This window comes from Rhynchophorus ferrugineus, unplaced genomic scaffold (assembly GCF_030347505.1).
Source record: "Rhynchophorus ferrugineus isolate W39M unplaced genomic scaffold, kcgeb_rfMv2 rfM1, whole genome shotgun sequence".
Classification (NCBI taxonomy): Eukaryota; Metazoa; Arthropoda; class Insecta; order Coleoptera; family Curculionidae; genus Rhynchophorus; species Rhynchophorus ferrugineus.
In genome coordinates, this window is record NW_027472580.1 from 18820765 (window position 1) to 18844231 (window position 23467).

Here is a 23467-nt window from a genome sequence, read left to right on the forward strand (position 1 = left end):
TTAAAATACATTTTAAATAAAGAATTAAAAACATATTTGGTAAAACAATATTAATTAAACTGATAACTGATTTAACTGATAGGGGAAAAAAATAAAAATTATGAGTTAATTTCAAAGTTACTGATTATTAATCATTATATTTCTCAGAATTGTTTCCCTTTGTTCTTCGTTTCTGTTATTTAATTATTTTCTTATGAATTTATTAACGTTTGAAAAAGGGAATTTTAGATCTAAACTTTTAAAAATATTGATTTCACAAAGCATTTTCCCAAAAACAAAATTATGAATTATTTCAGATGACTAAATCGCTACAACACAAGATGTGCTATTTATATTTATTAAATGATTATTTAAAAAAAGTGATCTCTAGATAAAAAAGTATTGACTTAAATTTCCCATTTCAAATGAGTCTACGCCATGAAATAACTATGTGAAGGCAACAAGGAAACGTATAATTTAATGAATGAATGAATGAATTTAAAGGCAAAAAACCTCCTGCATATAAATATAATAATTGGAAAAATTTTACAAGAATTATCAGAAAAGGCCACAAAATGACATTTATATTTAATTCAAAATTATGATATAGTAATTAATTACAGGAATTTGACAAGTAGCTAAAATCACGATGATTCTCAAATCAGGAAAAACCACAAGAAGTCCCCTCATACTGGCCTGTGAGTCATTAAGTCTATTACCTATAACATCAAAAGTTCTTGAGAAGTACATCAAAACATCTGTACATCAAAAGGTTTAATACAATAGTTGAAAATAAGAATATAGTTCCAGAACATCAATTTGGGTTTCGTAATAAGCACGGAACTATAAACAAACAAATAAATACAGACTACGGATAAATAAACACAAACCTAAATGATAAAAGAACGCCATAAAGGACAATAGTCCCTAAAATTGCGGCGTTGTAGATATTATTAAAAAGGAATACCGACCAAATCAAATCGATAATCAAAATCCTCACAATTATTATTGACTCCATATATTACCGCATACATAATAATTCGGTATTTCAATGTAGGGAAAATAAAATAACAAACATAACTCGATACAGTATGGTCACGTATGTTTATAAACACAACGATTATGTATTCTGCAGAAGCCACTCATTTACTGCCTATAAAAACGGTATTATAAAAAGCAAGTGGTAGTTTCCTATCAGAATAAATGATTTAATAAATTAACACAAGCCACGTGCTGTATATCCAATTGGCGATAAATTAGGAGATAGGATAGTAACTTATTATTTATTGTAGTAGTAATTGTGTTTTATAGTACATAAAATCAATGATGACGTTGAAAAGTTTTTTTTTATAATATCATTATTAGATACGCTTAGTAAAATCTTAATTTACAATTAATTTATTACTATTTTTCTTATGTACTTGGATTAATTAACAAGCAAGACTAGTGCGAGAAAACACATCAATATGTATTCCTCAGTTATAAAATTATAATAACTTATAGCTATAGTTTACACTAAATGCATATACTTTATATAAGTTCGTATGGTCTGGTGACATCCCGACATCCTGGGCGATCCTGGGTATCCTATAATACACAAACTAATGATCTGACAGTTGTTAAATTTATACACGCGTCTTTTGAGGATTAGGGCTAACTAAAACACATATAGATTTAATTCTAGTAGCGGCATCTATGTGTCAATAGACCTGTTAATAAGTGAACTGCTATGCATTGGGGTTTGAAATAGGAATTATTCTGCTCGGTTAGAAATATTTCAGTAATAGTAATTGAATAAAGCCCGACGTAACAAATATAACAATAATAGTAACTTTTTAGACATTATAAATAAGTATTCGTAGTAAATAAGTTTTAGTTAAAGTATAATAAGCTAAAGTTGTCAAAAAGGACGTGTTAATGAGAAACCGCCAATATTTTAAGGTTAGTATGTCTTACAACAGACAATTTTAACAAATCTTACAGGTGGTGTGTTCTTTTCTACACACCTGAAACTTACGAATGCATTAATATTTTTACCAAATAGGTGACAAAAATGTCCGTAAATCCTTTTCAGCTCCTCACCACTATGGAAAAAATATGACAATGTTAACCATATTAAGCACTGTTTGAGATTTGAATAACCTGTGTAATTTGTGAATAACTAAATACCAAAAATTTTAATTTTTCCTATATTTATATATTTTTCTATATGAAATAATAATAAAAAATTGAAACTCTATGATGTGTCTCAAGGTGACCTCTTGTCATTTTTCAGATAGCAAAATTCAATTTTTATAGCTAAACATACGATATATGACGTTATATGAGCGTGACAGCGGTAAATCTCGTCTGTTTAGTAATTAATTGTGACTGCTTAATGTTACTGTTGACACTTATGATGGATAATGCCCCTTTAATCTAGTTTTGTGGTCCCTTCCGATCATCAACGGTGGTTTCCAAATTATATTGTTTTTATCTTAAAATTTTATTTTTAGCAGTCATGCTGATACTATTATATAACATGAATTTTTTTAATTAATAGGGGCTTATGATTAATTTGATTAATTATTAATGATAAAAAAGTGGTAGTTTCCCATTAGAATAAATGATTTAATAAATTAATGTCGCCCCATCGAAATCGACTTTTGATTTTTTTTAAATATATTTTAACCTCTCCTTTTACCAACTATGGGTTTATCTCGACTGGGCCTAAAGTTTAACGTGGGCTCCGACCCACGGTCCTCAGCTTTAGAAATCATCCCAGAAGACATCCGGTCTTAAATTTTAATAACCACAAACATAAATTTACGACCATGCCCAAGCAGGATTCGAACCCGCGGCTATCGCAACAGTAGGAGGACATTCATATATTTAATATTAGAAAAGTCAGACATGAAAACATTTAGTCCACCGTTTTTTAAATTTTTAAAATAAAAGTCCTCTAAATAGGCATTTATTTCAGTGATGACTTCTTCATTCGGCCCAAATCTCTTACCACCCAGACATTTCCTCAGAATTGGAAACAGGAAATAATCACTGGAGGCTAAATCTGGAGAATATGCTGGATGGGGAAGCAATTCGTAGACCAATTTAAAGACTTTGCTATGGTTACTATACACGTGAGCATTTTGTTCGTAGTGCCACACTTTTTTCTACGTCAAATGCGGTTGTTTTTGTTTCAAATCTATATCAAATCTGTCTAAAAGCTCTGAATAATGTTCACTGGTGGTCATATTATATTCTTCAAGACAATAGATATGAATGACACCACGTGTATCTCAAGAAACTGCGGTCGACCAATAGGTATAAATTCTTTAATGATCATTCATCCAGATATATCCAATGTTTTGATTGTTTCTTAGTTTCTGATGTATTGTGATGTTCCCACTCAGTTGAATATTATTACATTGATTTTATCGATTTCTGGCGTGACGACTTCTTTTGGGCGACCTGAACGTTCGGCATCATTCGACAGAGCTCAGTAAAATCCTTTTTAACCACTGAAACTCATGGTATAAAGTTTTCATAGAATACATCAAGCCTTTCCTTGGTTTCGATGATTTTTTGTGTATAATGGTTGTCAAACACAAACTAAATGACGCAGCTTGCTCAAAATATCACAGTAGTCTATTACTAGAAGGCAGTTTTGAGAGCAGCAGTGATGACTTTAGCGAAAAAATGGAAAATGGTGGAGGAAATTTAAAAAATCATTGACTTATAAAAACGCCTTCGTAAAATTTGAAATATAAATAGAACTATTGGTGATCTGTCCTTCTAGTTGAAGTTTGTTACATCTAACCAGATGAAATGGATTCAAGTTTTCCAAAATAAGCCTCTCCGGACAAACTTAAATGCTCCATGGTTTGTCAGAAATAATCAAATTCATAGGGAAACTGACACTCCAGAAATCAAGCACTTCATATATCAATCATTCCACGAACAATTCAGTTCAAGTTCTTCTGAAAGTTGTTCGCGAGCTGGTCGATATGCTGGGAGCCTAGCACCGCGTCACCGCTAACCTTCCCTTTTCCAGGATGGAACGACATCATCAGTTGTTGCTGTCATAACTTTTCCCATTATACGACAGTATCTAGTCGTGAGTTAACTCAAGTTCGCGAATCAATAGTTAGTTTCACTATCTGTTGTTTCGCCGGGTCCTCGTGCCCAATAACGGCTGCCCGATCAGCGGGTGCTATATACCTAAATTTAATGAAGTAGCAGTAGCGATCCACCGAGCTCAACTGTGAGGCCGTTTCGATTTAGTGTATTGATAAGCGTCTCCGCGACCGGGTATAGGTCATGCATTCCACCACCTGGTTTTAAGTCAGAACAAAAAAAAAAGAACTATTAGTAACTGGAATTATAAGAAACCCTTACTGTACTGATTGTTGAGCCAATAAGGATATTTTTTAAAAATCCATCGCCAAACTTAAATTGAACGTACTCTGAAATATAAAGAAGAAATTGATGACTTGGGACGGGTAACGGAGCTCTGATACAATATGTTATATATCTAAAAAAGCATAATACTTTTTACCCCAATTTAATGAATGGAAACAGAACGACTGGAAACACACCGATGTTATTATTTTTCCCGTCAGATTTCTCGATCTAGCTACAAACAGATGCCCAGATTCGGTTACCCCAGCTGTCGACGTGCGGTGTTGGTCGGCGCAAAAGTCCTTGCCGAAAGGTCCCAGATGCGGGCCGTAATTTATCTCGACGTTATGACAACGGAATGCCTTAACCCAATTTTAGATCGTAACCCCATCGAGCGTTTCGCGCGACGTAACGAAGAGGTCCTCTCGGACGCGGACACGTGTTCCGGAAGAAACGTTTAAGTGCTCTCGAAGTCGTTTATTTTCTAATCAATAATAGATTGTATTGTTTGCCGGTCATAATTATAGAAATAGAGCGAAATGCAAGCTGGCCCGTAATAAATTTCACTTTTACTTTCTGAAATGTAACACGAATGCTACTTCCAATTACTTGGTCCCATTGGAACCAAGTGAGGATCAATGCTCTATCATCTTAATTGTCGGTTTTGGTTTAGACGATTTCTTAAAATTTCATAAATTGCTTCCAGATGTGCGATGAGAAATATCCAAAAGGAGGGAAAATGGCTACTATACAAATTGGCTGAAAATATGATTTCGAACATTTTCAATAACGTAGTTTCACTGTATACAGACAAAAAAGAATAGTGTTATGTATCCTATTGTAATTAGTGATGAAAACTGGATGTACTACAATCAAAATCAATCACAAATAATCGTGAAGGCGCAGTGGTCAAAGTGTCAAGATGGCCCTGCTACTGTTGCGATAGTCGCGGGTTCGGATCCTGCTGGAGCAAGAACGTATTTTTTGTTTGTTTTTATAATTATAAATGTCTTTAGAAGTGGAAATGATACAGAAATTAATCAAACTCTTTTATAAACTTATGGTGATGCTGCTCTATCATAATATCATCAGGTTTTGGTTTAGACGATTTCTTAAAATTTCATAAAGTGCTTCCAGATGTGCGATGAGAAATATCCAAAAGGAGAGAAAATGGCTACCATACAAATTGGCTGAAAATATGATTTCGAACATTTTCAATAACGTAGTTTCACTGCATACGGATAAAAAAGAATAGTGTTATGTATCCTATTGTAATTAGTGATGAAAACTGGATGTACTACAGTCAAAATCAATCACAAAAAATCGTGAAGGCGCAGTGGTCAAAGTGTTAAGATGGCCCTGCTACTGTTGCGATAGTCGCGGGTTCGGATCCTGCTGGAGCAAAAACGTATTTTTTGTTTGTTTTTATAATTATAAATGTCTTTAGAAGTGGAAATGATGCAGAAATTAATCAAACCTTTTTTTTAAACTTATGGTGATGCTGATCTATCATAATATCATCAGGTTTTGGTTTAGACGATTTCTTAAAATTTCATAAATTGCTTCCAGATGTGCGGTGAGAAATATCCAAAAGGAGAGAAAATGGCTACTATACAAATTGGCTAAAAATATGATTTCGAACATTTTCAATAACGTAGTTTCACTGTATACGGACAAAAAAGAATAGTGTTATGTATCCTATTATAATTAGTGATGAAAACTGGATGTACTACAGTCAAAATTAATCACAAAAAATCGTGAAGGCGCAGTGATCAAAGTGTCAAGATGGCCCTGCTATTGTTGCGATAGTCGCGGGTTCGGATCCTGCTGGAGCAAGAACGTATTTTTTGTTTGTTTTTATAATTATAAATGTCTTTAGAAGTGGAAATGATGCAGAAATTAATCAAACCCTTTTATAAACTTATGGTGATGCTGCTCTATTATAATATCATCAGGTTTTGGTTTAGACGATTTCTTAAAATTTCAAAAAGTGCTTCCAGATGTGCGATGAGAAATATCCAAAAGGAGAGAAAATGGCTACCATACAAATTGGCTGAAAATATGATTTCGAACATTTTCAATAACGTAGTTTCACTGTATGCGGACAAAAAAGAATAGTGTTATGTATCCTATTGTAATTAGTGATGAAAACTGGATGTGCTACAGTCAAAATCAATCACAAAAAATCGTGAAGATGCAGTGGTCAAAGTGTCAAGATGGCCCTGCTACTGTTGCGATAGTCGCGGGTTCGGATCCTGCTGAAGCAAAAACGTATTTTTTGTTTGTTTTTATAATTATAAATGTCTTTAGAAGTGGAAATGATGCAGAAATTAATCAAACCCTTTTATAAACTTATGATGCTGCTCTATCATAATATCATCAGGTTTTGGTTTAGACGATTTCGAAGTTGACGAATCAAATGCTTCCAGATTATATGGGATGAGAAATCTCTAGGATGTAAAATGACCACCACACAAATTGACATAATAATATGACATTTCAATCACTAGACATTGAGTTCACTATTGAAGTTCTTAGCTTTGGGTTGCTATAAGTTAAAGCTATTCTTAAACAATGAACAAAATGATAAAATTACGAGAAATACAAAATGAAGTTCTAAGTTGTTATATAATTTTTGGGGGTGCCTTATATTCCCCAACATATGAGACAGTTTTTTCATTTGTCATAACCAAGAAGTACTATAAATGCGGGCCTTCCAATCTAAGATGATGACATGTTCAGAAATTTACCGCACTTTTTAAGTATTAGCACCACTTTGTTGTAATACAAAAGGAATTTTATTCGAGGATTACCTGTAACCTGGTAAAATAATAAACTCAGATTAGACGTTTGTGAAAACAGACTCTGTTTAACAAATATCAAAATTATTTGATTCCCATTAGGATAAGTTCAACTGTGATAGCTTCAAGAGCCTATTGTTTCGGCAGATTTACGGCTCTCTGATTCACAGCTAAAAAATGACTGAAAACGATTTTTATCAAACAAAGAGGTATCAGCGGCTGCGTTAAAATAAATTTACTGAATTTGAGGACTATACATTTCTAATTCATTTCAGATTAAATGAATAAATGTGTAGATAATATACGAATAAATGAATTGAATAAAAATCAGTATTCGTTTGATTATGTTTTATATGAAAAAACTGTCATAGAAATATCAACCACCAATTGATTGATATATTAAATTTATGCTTATTATTAGTTCCATCAAGATACATTAACACATACACAAAATGGTACTGAACATCTGCTTATTGAAGTTTTTGGAAGTACCTGATATTTTAAAGATGTCAAGGAGATATGCTGATTATATTTTACGTGAAAATAGATGCTGACGACTAACAGTCTATTAAAAATTACAACTTGCTGATGCCAAACAACTTAATTAGCGATTACCGTTATTTGACAATACATATAAAGTCAGTAGTCAAAATGAGAGCCAGCCAAGTGTACGGAAACAAAAGCTAGCATTCGATTATGAATGATAAAATAGAAATATCTTATATTGTGAATTAACAATCGATTATTCTATTATCAAAGCGGTAAACAAAATTATGGCGTGGCATTAAAAACATTGGATTTATAGGCATATTTTTTAAATACATTAAATCAACAAATTAAAACTTAGTATTACGAGAAATATGTAATTAATTGGATTGCACATTACTTTTAATCATATAATGAATGATTATATTGCTTTACTTTTTATAATTATTAGTTACTATAAAAGGATTAATAAGTATCAAATGTCAATCAAACATAAAAAAATCATTACAAGAAAATTCACTATTCATCTAACAATTTACTATATATATGGGCAGTTAGATAAGTTAGTGACTTTTTGACTTTCCCGTGCAGTAACTTTAAATGCATCACTGCCTCAACTGCCATCTATATACTATAATAGACTCCTGTGAGATTTTTAGCAACATGCGTTATTTAGTTTATGTTTAATAGCCACTGACAGCAGAAAAAGTTTCTCGAATTTTAGCAACTGTTACCGCATCCAACATATTCTCCAGATTTAGCTTTTACTGCTACTTCCTGTTTCCAAACCTGAAAATTTGGTTGGGTGGTACGAGATTTGGGTCAAATGAAGACATCATCACCAAAATAATGTACCATACGCATCAATGCTGGTATCCAGTAATAATTCTTTGTTCATAAAGTTTGAACGCAAAAGTGACGCAACAACTGCAGAATAATAATTGTAATTGTCAATTAAAATGTTTTTTAATATGTAATTTTGCAATTGCTAATTGCTAAACCAGTTTTAACATAGTGTGTAAAAAACTGTGAATATATTTCTATTGCCGATCGCAAGTATTAAAATTCTATCAATTAAAAATAATCTCATTAATTGTGTAGTCGGACTGAAAGGGGATCGTCCATCACGAGTTACTTACAATTAGTCAAACGATCCTCAACTCTAGACCACAGACTTTTAATGACCGAACAAAAAATTGAGAGAAAACTGCATTGGGGCAATTTGATATCCACCTTATAGTATAGTCCAGACACGGCCCCCTCTGATAATCATTTTCATGTCTGCAAAATTCTCTCAATTGTATTAAACTCTCTATTAAATCCACTATGTCAACCAGAAAGTACAGAAGTTCTACAACAAATTAACCCGATATTTAGGATGAGTGTTCATAGAGATTAGTGTAAACATACAATAAGTTTGATAGGTCTCCTCAGAGACATACAAATAATTTATTTAAATATTGCAGAATATCGATGATACATAAAACAAAACATAGGAATTGAAAAACTACAAAATAATTGTACTTAGTTAATACAGTGTCGGGATTTAAATATAGTTCAAAAAGTCCTAATAATTCAAAAATATCTATAGCCTCTAAATACAAGAACGGACGAGATTAAAAGACCAAAGTAAAATAAAAAGATTATGGGACTTAGAAAGAAGAAACAAACATCATCCGGTAGAGAATAGAATTCGACTAAAAATAAAACATTCTTACTATTTTAAGTCATTCTTATTAATTTATTTTTGTTCTAGTTCGTAGTTACCTATAAATAGACTTAAACAATGTTTTACAGCAATTTTCCCAATACCTGAGAGTGAATGTTTTCTCAGAATCATACCATGATGTGACCCATGACCCATGTTGAACAATTTCCCATGAGATATTGTTGATGAGTAATGATTAAATGTAATGGTATTTTAATTATGAGGGTAATTCCCGGTCTTTTGTGACACATCAAGGAAAGGCAAAGATGCAGGTCCACACATTCTAATTTTAACACAATTGTTCAAGATTGTTATTGCTAGACATATGAAAAAATAATAAGGTAGACGAATCAAAATAAAAATAATTTTGATATTGATATTATTGGTTTAGTGTTTCCCCACCGCTTTAGTATTTTTTAGAGACTCAAACCAGCCGAGACCAAGAAATATTAAGGAAAATTGAGAGGCTAGAACCCCAAAATAATATGGCAACACTTAACGGCCATAACATTTAGAATTTAAAAATAAATAAATAAAATCAATAATTTTATTTATATGAAAAAATGCAAGTCACCATAAGGTAAAGTTTACAGATAATCAAGAAAAAAATATAACAAATCAATTGAAAAGTCCCCGGCCTAATACATAGATGGCGCTACTAGAATTAAATCCATATGTTTTTTAGTTAGCTCTAACCCTTAAAAAATGTGTGTATATATTTGACAGTTGTCGGATCATTAGTTTGTAACTTATAGCATTTTGAGTGAAGCAACTTTTGTAAAACAACGACGAGTTGATGATTCGAAGCTGTGTTTGATGATTATTAAACGTAATAAACCCGAGTTTTTGCATCGATATGTGACAATGGATGAAACATGGCTCCATCATTTCACTCCGAAGTCCAATCGACCGACAGTCATCCGAGTGGACTGCACACGATGAACCCGCTCCAAAGCGTGGGAAAATGTAACAGTCGGCTGGCAAGGTTATGACATCTGTAGTTTGGGATGCGCATGAAATAATTTTCATTGACTACCTTGAAAAAGGAAGAACCATCAACAGCGACTATTACATAGCGTTATTGGGCCCTTTCAAGGACAAAATCGCCGAGAAACGGCCGCATTTGAAGCAAAAGAAAGTGCTGCTTCTCCAAAACAATTCACCGTGTCACAAGTCAGTGAAAACGATGGCAAAAATCCATGAGTTGGACTTCGAATTGCTTCCTCATCCACATTCTCCAGATCTGGTCCCCAGGGACTATTTCCTGTTCTCAGATCTCAAAAGAATGCTCGCTGGGAAGAAATTTTCGTGAATGAAGAGGTGAACAACGCACATTTTTGAAGAAAAATGCAAATCGTACTACAAAAATGGTATGGAAAAGTTGGAGGATCGCTATAATTAGTATATCACCCTTGAAGGGAATTATGTTGAATAAAAAAACTAATTTTGCCAAAAAAATGTGTTTTACTATGGTAAGCCGGGAAATTTTCAGTTGCCCTGTTAATATTGGCCCAATAAACAAATTCGTCCTCTTGGGAGAAGTAGGAAGTCAACTCCTTCCCAGCCAGGAGAAATTTCCTGACTGACGTCCTGGAATTTTCTCCATATTATATTCGTTTTCAGCATACTAAAATACCTAGAAATCAGTTTAAAATATCCAAACAGCTTTTTTATTGGAGATCTGTGATTTTTTTTTGTTTTAGTTAAGAAAGTAATAAAACAGAAAAGCTTATACTATCACTGAATACACATCGATATTTATTTCGAATTTAATCCATATGCTGAGCAACGAAGTGCGTCAGCGTACTACTGAAAGCACCCATCTTGAATTGAAGGAGGGTACGGTTTAAGACGCAATGGGCCCTGTCATAACAGCGACCATCACGCACCCGTCAAAAATAGAGCATCTTGGGTAGTCCTTTGAACGATCAATTTCAATTTGTTTATACATCTCTAAACAGTTAAGCGAATACAATACAAATGCGAGTTCAAAGCATGGCTAAAAATAAACCGAAATAAACTAGCAGCCAATGACAACGAGCAAATAAACAATTTACCAGTTTTATGTAGCGCGAGCGATGAAAATATGAGTACCATTAAACATTCCCGAGTTGTAAACGGGTTAGAGGAGATATCCAGTATATGGAAACACGAAATGATGTATTCAAACAAAACCAGAGCTCGCAAAATAATTTTTATATACTTTAAAAAGGTTATGTAACCAAACGATACAGAAAACCTTTTGTTTTTTAAATTATATTACATTGAAGTAATTTAAAAGCTTGTTAATGGAAACTGGTATTGTATTTGCACGTAAATAAATAGTAATACAACTATACAAATAACTACCTCACCTTAATAGATAAATATGTACATCACTTAATTTTTATGCATGCAAATATAAATTAACATACCTTTGTAAAATTCTTAGCTCCTTATGTCATCAACAACTGCTAGTGAAGCGCTGGAAAGAAAAATAATAAATTAGATTTTTTTTATTCAATTACATTATAAAAAAATCTATCGAAAACATTATAAATAATAACGTATAAGATTATGTCGCATAACAACAATTAAATAAAACGAATGAAACACTATGTTCCTTACTCTTATTTTAAAAAATTACTAGAGCTCTAATAAAATTGCTTTTCAGTATCACTGAAAAAAGTTAGTTTTCACCTATTTATTGGAAACCAGCTCTAATTCATAGTTACCGTCAAATCATGGTTATAATTTATTAATATATTTTAAATACCGTTACTAACTCAGCATAATATTAACAGTATTCAGTTCATATAAAGGACAGGATGTCCGACTTAATACAATTACTGAGTTTATAAATTAAATTAAATTTACATTTATTCAACATAAATGTCTCAAATAATTTTAAAACAGCAAAATTAGAAGACAATGTAATGTATATTTTATTAAATATAACAGTGTAACCTTTTATTAATTTATAGATAATTAATTAGTGATTATAAGTGGAAATAATTCAGATGGTTTTAATATAAATTGTATATTATCACCATGTATTTTCTACTTCTAATTTAGTCTATTAGCCTTCTCTTCTCCCTGAGATTTTTGAAATATTTCACTTTTCCCGGTAAACCATTCAACATTTCGAATCTTATATACATCAGGCTTCTTTGGAACACGGTTTATACTTATCTTAAGTAGTTTTTAAAGGTAGGCTTTCCCATTTTGACTATTGCTTTGAAAGGATATTTAAATCGAGATGCAATGATCACTTTACGTTGCAAATCCAAATATCTGTGAATATGAAACGATTTTGAAAAGCTTCAAGATTGTTTCCTATTCTGCTAAAGCTTGTTTTTCCCGATTTTATCCGCCATATTATAATTTTTTAAATTTATTTATTCAAAGTATTGGCCATTAAATTCTATACATCATTCCTATTTTTCAGGCAATTTTTGGATGCCATCCCAAAAAAACTGCGTGTTACTTTCGCAAAATACAATATGTATAACTTTGAAGCTTGATGACAGTAGAATAACATGTCATATGTGTCAAATCATAACATTGCATAATTAGGCCTAGCGACATTGTCAAAACCGGTAATGACTTACCGACACCTGATATAACCAAAAAAACTAAGTACCATCAAAACTCAGTACCAAGATACAAAAATAAAATCTATCAATATTTATGAATATAATACTAATATAATACAACCCATATAATATCAAACTGAAAATAGTAATACAAATAAACTACAGCTTAAGACATGTATGTGTAAGAGAGCTGTTTTTTTATCCCAATACATTATTAAAACTTAATGATCGGTAACAGTAATTAAAGCAAACAAAAACATTAATCGATATCGTCTGGCTACCAATAATATCCGCCAAAAACAAACAAGTCCGGTAATAAATCAAAATATCATAAGAATGCCTTGTAGGCTAAAAAAAACTACACGAGCCATTAGCGAATGAAAACGAGCTTATTAGCTCGAAGCAAAACGAGAGGACGACGAAAAAACGTGATATAATAGATGGCACTGGAATTGGGATAAAACGAAAGGCTCAGTCATCCGATAAAATTGTAATAAAACAAACGAAAACATCATTTCTTAATCATGTTATCATACGTGTGTCATTCTATAACTTCGAAAAAAAACCAAGAGGTGGCGCTTATATCATAAAAAATCACTTATTTTTTCTACTACTCATTAGATAGCTCTATAATCAGCACTGGTTTTAAAAATTGTTAGGGGGTCCTTCAATCAGTTACTAAGCAATGATTCACTAGATCATATGGTTTAATTTTTATTGACGGTTGAAGTAAGAACTTTTGTTGACCTAACAAATATATATTTAACAAGATTAATACTAAAACAGATTAAGATAGATAAGATAAAGTTCCTGTTCTATTCGCATTAATTAGTAAATCAGTAATTATATGTCCACAAAATATTTGGTCACACGAGGGGGAATAAAATACAAACGGTAATTTCGCAAAATAAAATTATTGATCAATGCTATATACAAACTAAACATTTAATGTTTTTCAATATAGTTCCGTGCTCTACACACTTCTGCCATCGATTTGGAAGCTTGAACATTCCTTCTTCCTAAAAAGTCAGCCAATAGCGCACATACTCATCTACTTCTTCATTTCTATCAATTTTTTTGCCTCCAAGTGATTTTTTCAAGGGCACAAACAAAAACTAATCACAAGGTGACAAGTCAGGGCTATAAGGAGGGTGCTCGAGGGTTTTCCAGCGCAGTTCTTCCAATTTATTGTCTTGTCAAAACTGCGATGTGTGGCCTGGCGATGCCATGAAGGATGATGACATCTTGAATGGGTATATTCCGTCGTTTGCAATTCTGATCAAATTTCTTCCCGTCTCTTCTCTTCTTTCTTCTTAAACTGGCGATCACCTTCAATAAACTCTCAAACAGCACGGATGTTGTCATTTGTGAGACTTGTTCGTAGATGTCGATCATGACTTGACATAACTCATTGTCGACACTTCTCGCCCCTTCCTGAATTCTCTGATCTACGTATACACTCGATTCTGAGACAGTGTAGCATCCCCAAAATATACCTTCAAACGAGTGAAAATTCCCTTTCCACCTTCATTGGTAAAAAATTTTATGATGATGCATTGTGCAATAGACGAAGGTACACCGCGCTCGGTCATTGCTGTATTGCTGACAGAACCGAGTCCAGCTGCTACCCACACCGATTTCCCCCCTCGACATAAACCAAAGAACTCTAGATCAGAATTACGTGCTAAGCTCAATAGTAAAATTACCGTTTATATTTGGTTTCCCCTCATACTTGTATTGAACGAGGCGTTTGAGATGTCCAGTAGAAGTCATTTCTTCTGAAATGATTAAGAAAATTCATGGTATGGATCTAAGATGGTTGCTCAACCTCTGACTTGACGTTTTCACTTATAAATATGATATGAGTTCACTGTTTTATTGAACGGACTATAAATACAAAGAAATAGTAAAAATAATGGTTAATGAGTTCTAAAAAAGGCGAAGATTTGCCGGTCACATCACCTGCATTGATTACTTGGAAATAATTGAGAGTTTTATACATCGTTCTTGTACCTTGACTGAATTTATAATAAAAACGTCGTTATTTGAACACTCCAGCAGTTTTTGATCAAAACCTTCATAGTTTAATTTCATTAAAGTTCGAAATATTCGACAATCCACTAAATTCACTGGATTTGGCTAGACATGAATTTTTATTTAGAATTTTTCTTTAAAATGACTCGCGGATCAAGGATCACGTCCAACAAATACTTTCCAAAATATTTTTACATGATTCAAATAAGTGGGAGAGACGCTTGAAAACAAATTTGGAACTAAAAATAAGCTGTGTTTATAATTTATTTTATCTTTTTTAAGAGTTATTGAACGATTCTCATATAAATACACCATATCTAATTATAAAAAAAGTAATAAAGTCTGAACAGGATGTATTGAAAAAATCAAAATTACACAAAATGTCTAACGGAAAATATAAAAAATATCCGGTATAAAAGGATCTTTAGTTGAATAGTTATAAGTTCTATTAATAGTAATTCTCCAAAAAAATATATCACAAAAAAATGTTATATAACGTAGTAAGTAGTAATCAGCAACTAGTAAATAAACAAGAACGAAAATAAACCATAGAGTTAATTTTTGGGAATTGAGTTACCATATTGAAGACCGAGTATTTTTCATTTTTAAATAATATTAATTTACACACAAATAGGAATACAACAGTCTTAAGTATATAACTTTACAGCAGAATAACTACGTTATTTATGACAACACCAAATTCAATAATTCAATTCAAATAAAGAAAATCTCGAAATATAAAAGGCATCCCTCATATTACAGAACTGGGACGGTTCCTCCATTTTACTATTTGACGCACTATGTTTTTTTTCGTAAGTATATTACGTTAATTCTTATTGATGTAATTGGAAATGAATCACTCTAAATGTATCCAGAACTTTATTGGTATACAAGGATACAAATATGGTACAAAGACTACGACTCTTTATTACTACTTAAATATTATAAATCGAAGATACGTTAATGCTTTACTTAGGAGATGTATTTCACAGGTTCAAAAATGTTTCATAATTAAAGTGGAATTTAAAGGCAACTGAGTTACGAAAATGCAGCATTTAAAACAAAAACTTGAAAAAAAAAACTTAATTTACTTGAAAACTATTTTACTTTGACTGAACGAAGTAGCGATTTGTGGGAATGACTGTCCAGTGTACAGACAATACCGGCGATTTAATTCTATTTTAATATTCACAAAACCCTTAATTCTAAATAACTCTTAATTAAACATCAACTAGCGCTTTATGATAAGTGTTGCTTATTATGAAGTTCTTCCGCCCAGCCAGCCAACAGTCAACAAGGAATATTGTTCATTTGTTTGAAGTCCATGCAACCTTCATAGACGAACACGCTCACCAGTCAATATCAATAATTGTCAACTTCTCCAAGTTGAGGATGAAAAATATCTTGGTATGCTTCTAGACTGGTGCCTAACCTGAAAAAGCACATACTTGCTAAATGAAAACAACTTGGCCTTAAACTATATCAAAGGAGTTGTAGCGACCTTGAGGCATGTGGAATTTCACATCGTGGAATAACGGTCTACAAAATACTCAGAAATATAATCCCAGATGTTGAACACGAGCGAGGTGCCAGCAGCGCCAACTAGAACACGATAACGAATAGCTGCCAACCCCGAGACGTTTAGCTGGGATGTTATTGAAGAGTATTTCGGGTCATTCAGTGCTCAACCATTGTTTGGTTTAGACGTGCTACCATCGACTGCCCAAGCCTCGTCTCCAGGTAACACCGCTGCTATCCTTTTTATCTAATTGTATTTTTCACATTTTTTTATATAGCCAATAAACAACTATCACATAATGTAAACACCACTGTTTCATTTCGTTTTACCTCCATTCACCCAGCCCCATCAATTACCCTAAAGGGTCATATCGGGTACAAATACAAGTTATCATAATAAGGTATTGCTATACGAATCAATACTTAAACCTTGTATTAAATGGAAACCATGTATGGTATACTACAAGGAAGTCGAAACATAATATTGTGTGCCATTTTCGATATTCCGTACCGCGTCTCTAATGAAGTTATATAACGCGATATACCTCTAGAACCCATAATACATTCATTATCAAAATGTTTGTGTTAAGTTTTTTAAAAGAGTGTTAATACACCCCAATGTGCTCGCTTACAGAGGAGATCATAGGAAATAATTCCCTACAGATCATATATATAATATAAAAAATAAGAAATGCTTATTGCCCACTGGGCAGATTGGAACCACCGAGCGTAATAAAAAAATTGCCTGAAGCATTAAAGAGACTCACAAGAGGACAAAATTATGAATCGTTAGCTCTCGATTTTCTCATCATGAAAATACGCCTCCCCAGTCACTCAATTCATTAATTCAATCATTCAGCAACTATCCTATTCGACTGATTTAACCCCATCACACTACTATAAACTCAAAAAACACAATCCTAAAAATCAAAAAATATTCGTTTTTGTATATTTTAAAGTCTCCTTTTACCAATGAGGGTTTATCTGGACTGTTTAAAGTTTAACATGGGCTCCGAACCATGGTCCTCGGCATTAAGCTCACCGACTGGCGAGTGACCAACTTCCATATACCAGAAGACGTTCGGTCTTACCCAGCCTGGTTACTGGCGTGATTGGGATCATTTTCCTTGTCGGATTTTGCACTCTTGCCTAAGGACAATCACAAACATAATTTTGCGACTATTCCACAGCAGGATTCGAACCCGCGATTATCGCAACAGTTGGATAACCGTCCTGTCGCCTTTACCACTGCGCCAACCAAGCCGGATCAACAAATATTAATGAGAAAAATTGTTGGCACAAATACATTCTCTTAAAATAACAAAAGAATTATGGAAAAATAACATACCAAGACAAATTTAATCGAGTATTTGCTTGCTCGGAAATCTAAGGAAATATTTGAATATAAATCGCTGATATCAATGACCTTGAAGAAATATGAAAACGAAATTCAAAAATATAAAAAAAACTATCTTGCAAGTAGACCTGCAAATCTTTGTAACAGTGGTAACTCTTTCATAATGCATTCCTGATAAATCAGGAGTAATAATGGAGAATTCATCACTATAGTAGCTTATTCTGCAATGTCTATAGCGAGGGTGTCGGTAGCCTAGCAAAATATCTATATTTTGATACATCGGTGTTTAAAAAATCGAGTCTTTTTTTAAATATATAAAACAATTTTTAAAAAGTGATACTATTTTTAATTATTATTTTTAATTTTAAATGCCGGCTTGGAGAAAGACCTTTATATCGTATAATATTACCTCCTAAACATTCACGAATTACAATAATCTTGAAGAAACGACTGATTATTATCTCCTATTTAGTCATCATAATAGTGTGAAAACGTGCGGGACCCGTACTAAATCAAACAGTAGTAAGAATGCCTTGTACAGGAACAAAACTACACGATCCATTAGCTAATGGAAACGAGCTTATTAGTTATGTGAGACGAAATGAGAAACACAGGACGGAAAAAATGCGATAGGACATGCGATAAGGCAGGACTGGGTGGGGCGGAAAACTCAGTTGTCGGATTTTGACGTTTTAAATGGGACGTCGGCTATTTATAACGACCGGGCGTTTAGGGTTGAGTAAATAACGAAGAAAAAATGGATACTGCAACTCGTGTTTGTTTTTGTGCCGGATGTAAATTGGAACAGACCGAGGGGTTGGTGACTAATATATCACGATTTATCCGATTAGATAGACTTAGAATTAGATGACGTATAGGGATAATAATTATTTAAAAAATAATAAGTATAAGAATCAATGACTATATGCAGTATATTACGAAACATCGATAGAAAAACAGTGTCAACATATTTTATCTTGATTTATTAGAGATAGTGCAATATCATAAACATGTACACGGAGGCGTGAAAAAAGTGAACATTCATGTTCATAGGTAATTGATTTCCGGTTTCCTCGCTAAAGAAAACATGTTATACAATTGGTAGTTTAACATTTATTTATGCAAAATATTGGCCGTTTGATTCTATACAACTTGCCAATATCTTAGGCATTTTATGGATGTCATGGATGTCAAAAACAGGTTCTTCTTTGAGCTTAACCATGTGCCATTTTTAACCTCCTCCAAATAGGAGAAGTACTGCTCTGTAAACGGGTACCCTATCGATGCAAAAAAGGTGGTAGTCAGATGGAGCCAGATCTGAAAGGTACGGCTGGTGGGATAAAACTTTCTATCCAAGTAATTTCAACACTTCATTGACTGATTTTATTGTTTTCATGCTGTAAAATTGCCTTATCTTGTCATTGAGCATATTATGAACATTTTTTGACCAATTGAAATTGAAATTGATAATTTGTTTCGTTAGAACAACTTGTCGATTAGAACTTCTGAAATAAATCAATTTTCCATCACCTGTTACTGTTTCATGCAAAAATGACTTCCTTTCATACGTTTGAAGCAACATTTCACTGACGATTTCCGAATGTTCTAATTGCTTATCGTTCAATTCATGTCCATTTTCACAACTTTTTGATCTTTTCCATCACTTGTAAACGTTCATAAATTTCGATTCGGCTCACATTCAAATTCTCGGAGAATTATTTTTGAGTTTGGTTTGGTTTTTTGTCCAATTACACCTCCATTTTCAAATGTTTTAGGCTTAACATGATGTTCTTTGTGGTGGACGTTGAAATCACCAAACTTGAATTGTCGACCCATGTGCTACATGCACTTATGATTGGAGAATATTCACCAGCAAACACTGATTTTCAGTCACTTTTCCTTTTGGTGAACGCTGTTATTTTGGCGTAATGAAACTTGTGTATCTTAGAGGCTAATATCAGTAGAATAAAGCGACGTAATTTGTTAATTTTAGATAGTTTATATAATATCTGTCACGTGTAATAAGGGCCTTATTACACGTGGAAAACATTCTGAGCTTGTAGGATGACGTAGTTCAAGTATGACGACAAAGACGGCTCAAAATTTATTAATACTAAATTTCTAATATAATCTCTATTAAATTTGTAAAAAAAGAATATTATTATCTAATTTAGCAATGTGGTTATCATGAATTGGCCATAAAAAAAGAAATTAAGAATGAATTAAAAAATTAGATACAGATAAGAAACAAGCTGGGCATAGAAATACCACTAAAAATATGAGGAAACTAGAAAATAAAAATGACAAAGAAATAATCATGAAAAATAAGAGTAAACTGGGCTAGTTAAGGGAAAGCATATGTATTCTTGAGGTTATGTCGAAGGAGAATAGACAAACTTAGAGAAATATGAGCAGCGAAAAGGGAGAAAAGGGCACAACATTAAAAACAAAATGTCATAAATTCATAATGGATGGGTGGATATGGTCATGGAATATAAAAATGGAACGACTCGAAAGATACAATAATAAAACAGCAGAGATGTTCAAAAAACAATTGATGGGGTTAAGAAATCATGATGATAACAAAAAGCAAATACATGACGAATGAAGAAGGTAGAATACGAGAAAAAGATAACAGAAACATGATCAGCAGGGTGAAGGGAAGAAAGCAGGGAAAAGAAGGGAATATATAAAATTATTAATAATATATTTTATTATATCATTGAACACTCAAGACCCAGACAAGAAATAAATATAGAAATGATCCCAATTTCCGTACATAAATTTAGGTATACAAATTTAATAAATAAGCTGCAAAAACATCTCGAATTAAAAATATGTAACAAACAAAGTTTTGTAACAGTATTTTTGTAACAACAGGAATTATCTTGACTGGATCTATTATTAAACACAATCCTCAACATTAAATTTACGGACTAACGATATTGAAAAAATAACTTAGCTATGCTATGGCCTGATAAATTGATTCGAACCGCAGTTTCAAAAGGACTACAATGTCTACACCTTTACCATTGCTTTACCGTCCTCTAGAAATATTTAATTATAAATAATTTGTATTAATTACCTTAAATACAATGGTAAATATGTGACGAAAATAAATTATGGCAAACTTTCCACAAGACAGACACATACTGGCATTGAATTGAACTATAATCCGAGATGAATAACAACCTCAGATAACGCAACTACTAATTTCGGCGTAAATTACATAGGAACCGAAAAACCACACGATATAATACAGAAAATAACATAAAATTTCTAATTCTACAAACTGTATTAGTCACCCAATGATTCAAATATAATACAAAGTATATATTCTATATTTGCAATTAAAATTATTCAAAAACATCCTTGAATCCATTTTTTACGGGAGATACTAAGAAGGTTACTGCAAAGTTATGTTCCGACTGGGAATACAAATATTCTTAATGCTTCTTGATATGCGCTTTATAAATACGTTTTGAAACTACTACAGGTGACTACAGCCAAAGAGAAAATAAGAAGTTACGGGTGTTAAAATAGAATTACGATAACCAACGAAAATAAACCATATCATTGAAAAAATAAGAAACAAATATGATATAAAATTGGACACCATAACCTTGTATCATTATAAGAAACTAAAATGTGCAGTGCAGTGGTAAAAAGCCCAGCTCATCAACTTCAAAGTTCGTAAGTACCTCTTCTTAATTCAAGTTTTCAAATTCAAAAAAATATTTAATTGACGGTTAAAACGGTATTAATCAAAGAAAGAGGTAAAAACTGTCAAATAAGGGTATTTCGTACTTGAAACTGATGTACTAAGGTTGAAGGAAGTCATGTTTCCACCTGTAAATCCGTTACCTAGTTCTTATTTACGTTTTATTTAAGAAAATTTATTAAATACCCTAGAATATCTAAAACGTTTGTTTGTGAAAAATAGAACGTTATTACAGCGTTCGGTGATCGCATATATTTTAATTAGCAGTATATAGTGGTGAATATACGAAGTAAAAATGTAAATAACTATTAAATAACCTAACCTAGCTATTAAATTCGATAAACTTGAATCTTCAGTAAATAAAAGGACGTTTTACATTTAGAATTATTGGTTTCAACGATATAAAAGTAACGATTTCGCTAACAAAGAACGACCTGGAGGACCAAAACAGTTTGAAGACAATGGATTCTAGACTTATTGGATAAGCTCAAACCGTCAACGAACTTTTAGATACTTTTTAGAACTTTAGAGCTGTTTTCAAACGTTTATCAACAGCAAAAAGTTATGGGTTAGTCTGGGAGAGCAATCTAAATCAACACTGAGTGAGAAAAAATGTGCATATAAGCTAAAACCGAAAGACATTGTTATATGTCGATCGACGTCAATTGAACAAACCACACATTGCTGAAAAAACAGCAATAACGAGTAATAGACACCAAGTCATTCTTTTGCTGACCACATTCTGCCATACATTACCAGAATTGTGAAGGAAGCATTGTTGCAGCTTGAATGGGCAATTATGCCACACACAGCATATTCACCAGACATAGCGCCTTCTGATTATTATTTGTCCATACCGATGCAGCATGGTTTACTTAAATTTAACTGGAGCGATAAGTAGAGATAACATGGATGGCTGTCAAAGCCAAGATCGTTCTTTTGATACAGTAAACTACAGTACTTGGAAAGAAAATGACGGAAAAGATTTCGATTAATATATACTGTACAAGATTTTCTCAACAAATGCTTTCTTAAAGTGAAAAAATGAATGACCTGAAAACGCGCAAGTAATAAATAAAAAATGTATGATCTATCCATCTCTAAACAGTTAATAATATATTTTCATTTATTTAAATTATTTAAATAAGCGGAAATAATTCGTTTAAACAATAAAAAATGTAATCTTTAAAATATTTTTAGTTTCATTCACACATTTATACAGATAAATTTAATATTAAAGTTGTGTCAGATACAACCGGATATCATGAGCTAATACCGGAATATGTTGAAACGGTCTAACATTATCTTGTTGGTTAGAATATTAATTACTATTTATTGTAGATCAAACGTACTAAAATAATAATGACAAGGAGGTAATGAAACATGAAATGAAGAACTTAAAAGCAGAAGTGATATCGGAATTATAATTTTTCGTTGTTTGAAGAAAAAATTAACCGGAATAAATTAATTGGTAAAAGGCATTATCTTTTATAATTGAGATTTCAGCAATTTTGCGCCTAATTTTAATGTATAATTGATAAAATACCAAAATTTTTTAGTCTGACTTTCTTGATGGAAGTGTAGGAATGTGCGTCGGGTCGGTCAGTCGGTCGAAATGTGTAGCTGCCGCGGCGATTATCACTCACTACAATTTTTGGAAGGAATTTGCACGGGAACTAAAAACCCTGGTTGCATCAAAGTTGTTTATTTTAACTTACGATTAATACATGTGGTCGATGGGAGAATTGACAGGATATTAGGTTAAGGTGAAGGAAGTACGGTAGCGCTGTGGAAGTGGTACTGTTACAGGGGGACGGTGATAAGAAAAGAGAGCGAGACGTCGTCGTGAAGGCCTTTTATACTCCAGAACTGCATGGTACTAATCCACCGGCGTTGCCAACCTTTGTA

At 32.6% G+C, this 23467-nt stretch overlaps 1 protein-coding gene across 3 annotated transcripts in view; it reads right to left on the reverse strand.

The window, feature by feature from the left end:
- tty (tweety) overlaps positions 1-23467 on the reverse strand; it is a 139838-nt gene that overhangs the window by 35214 nt on the left and 81157 nt on the right. For 2 of the 3 annotated variants that reach the window (XM_076417709.1, XM_076417685.1), the window contains exon 3: positions 11769-11818. The gene's annotated coding sequence lies outside the window, so the exon portion shown is untranslated. Of the gene's footprint in view, positions 1-11768; positions 11819-20923; positions 20998-23467 lie in introns of those variants that run through there. The other variant, XM_076417702.1, reaches the window with a different exon arrangement.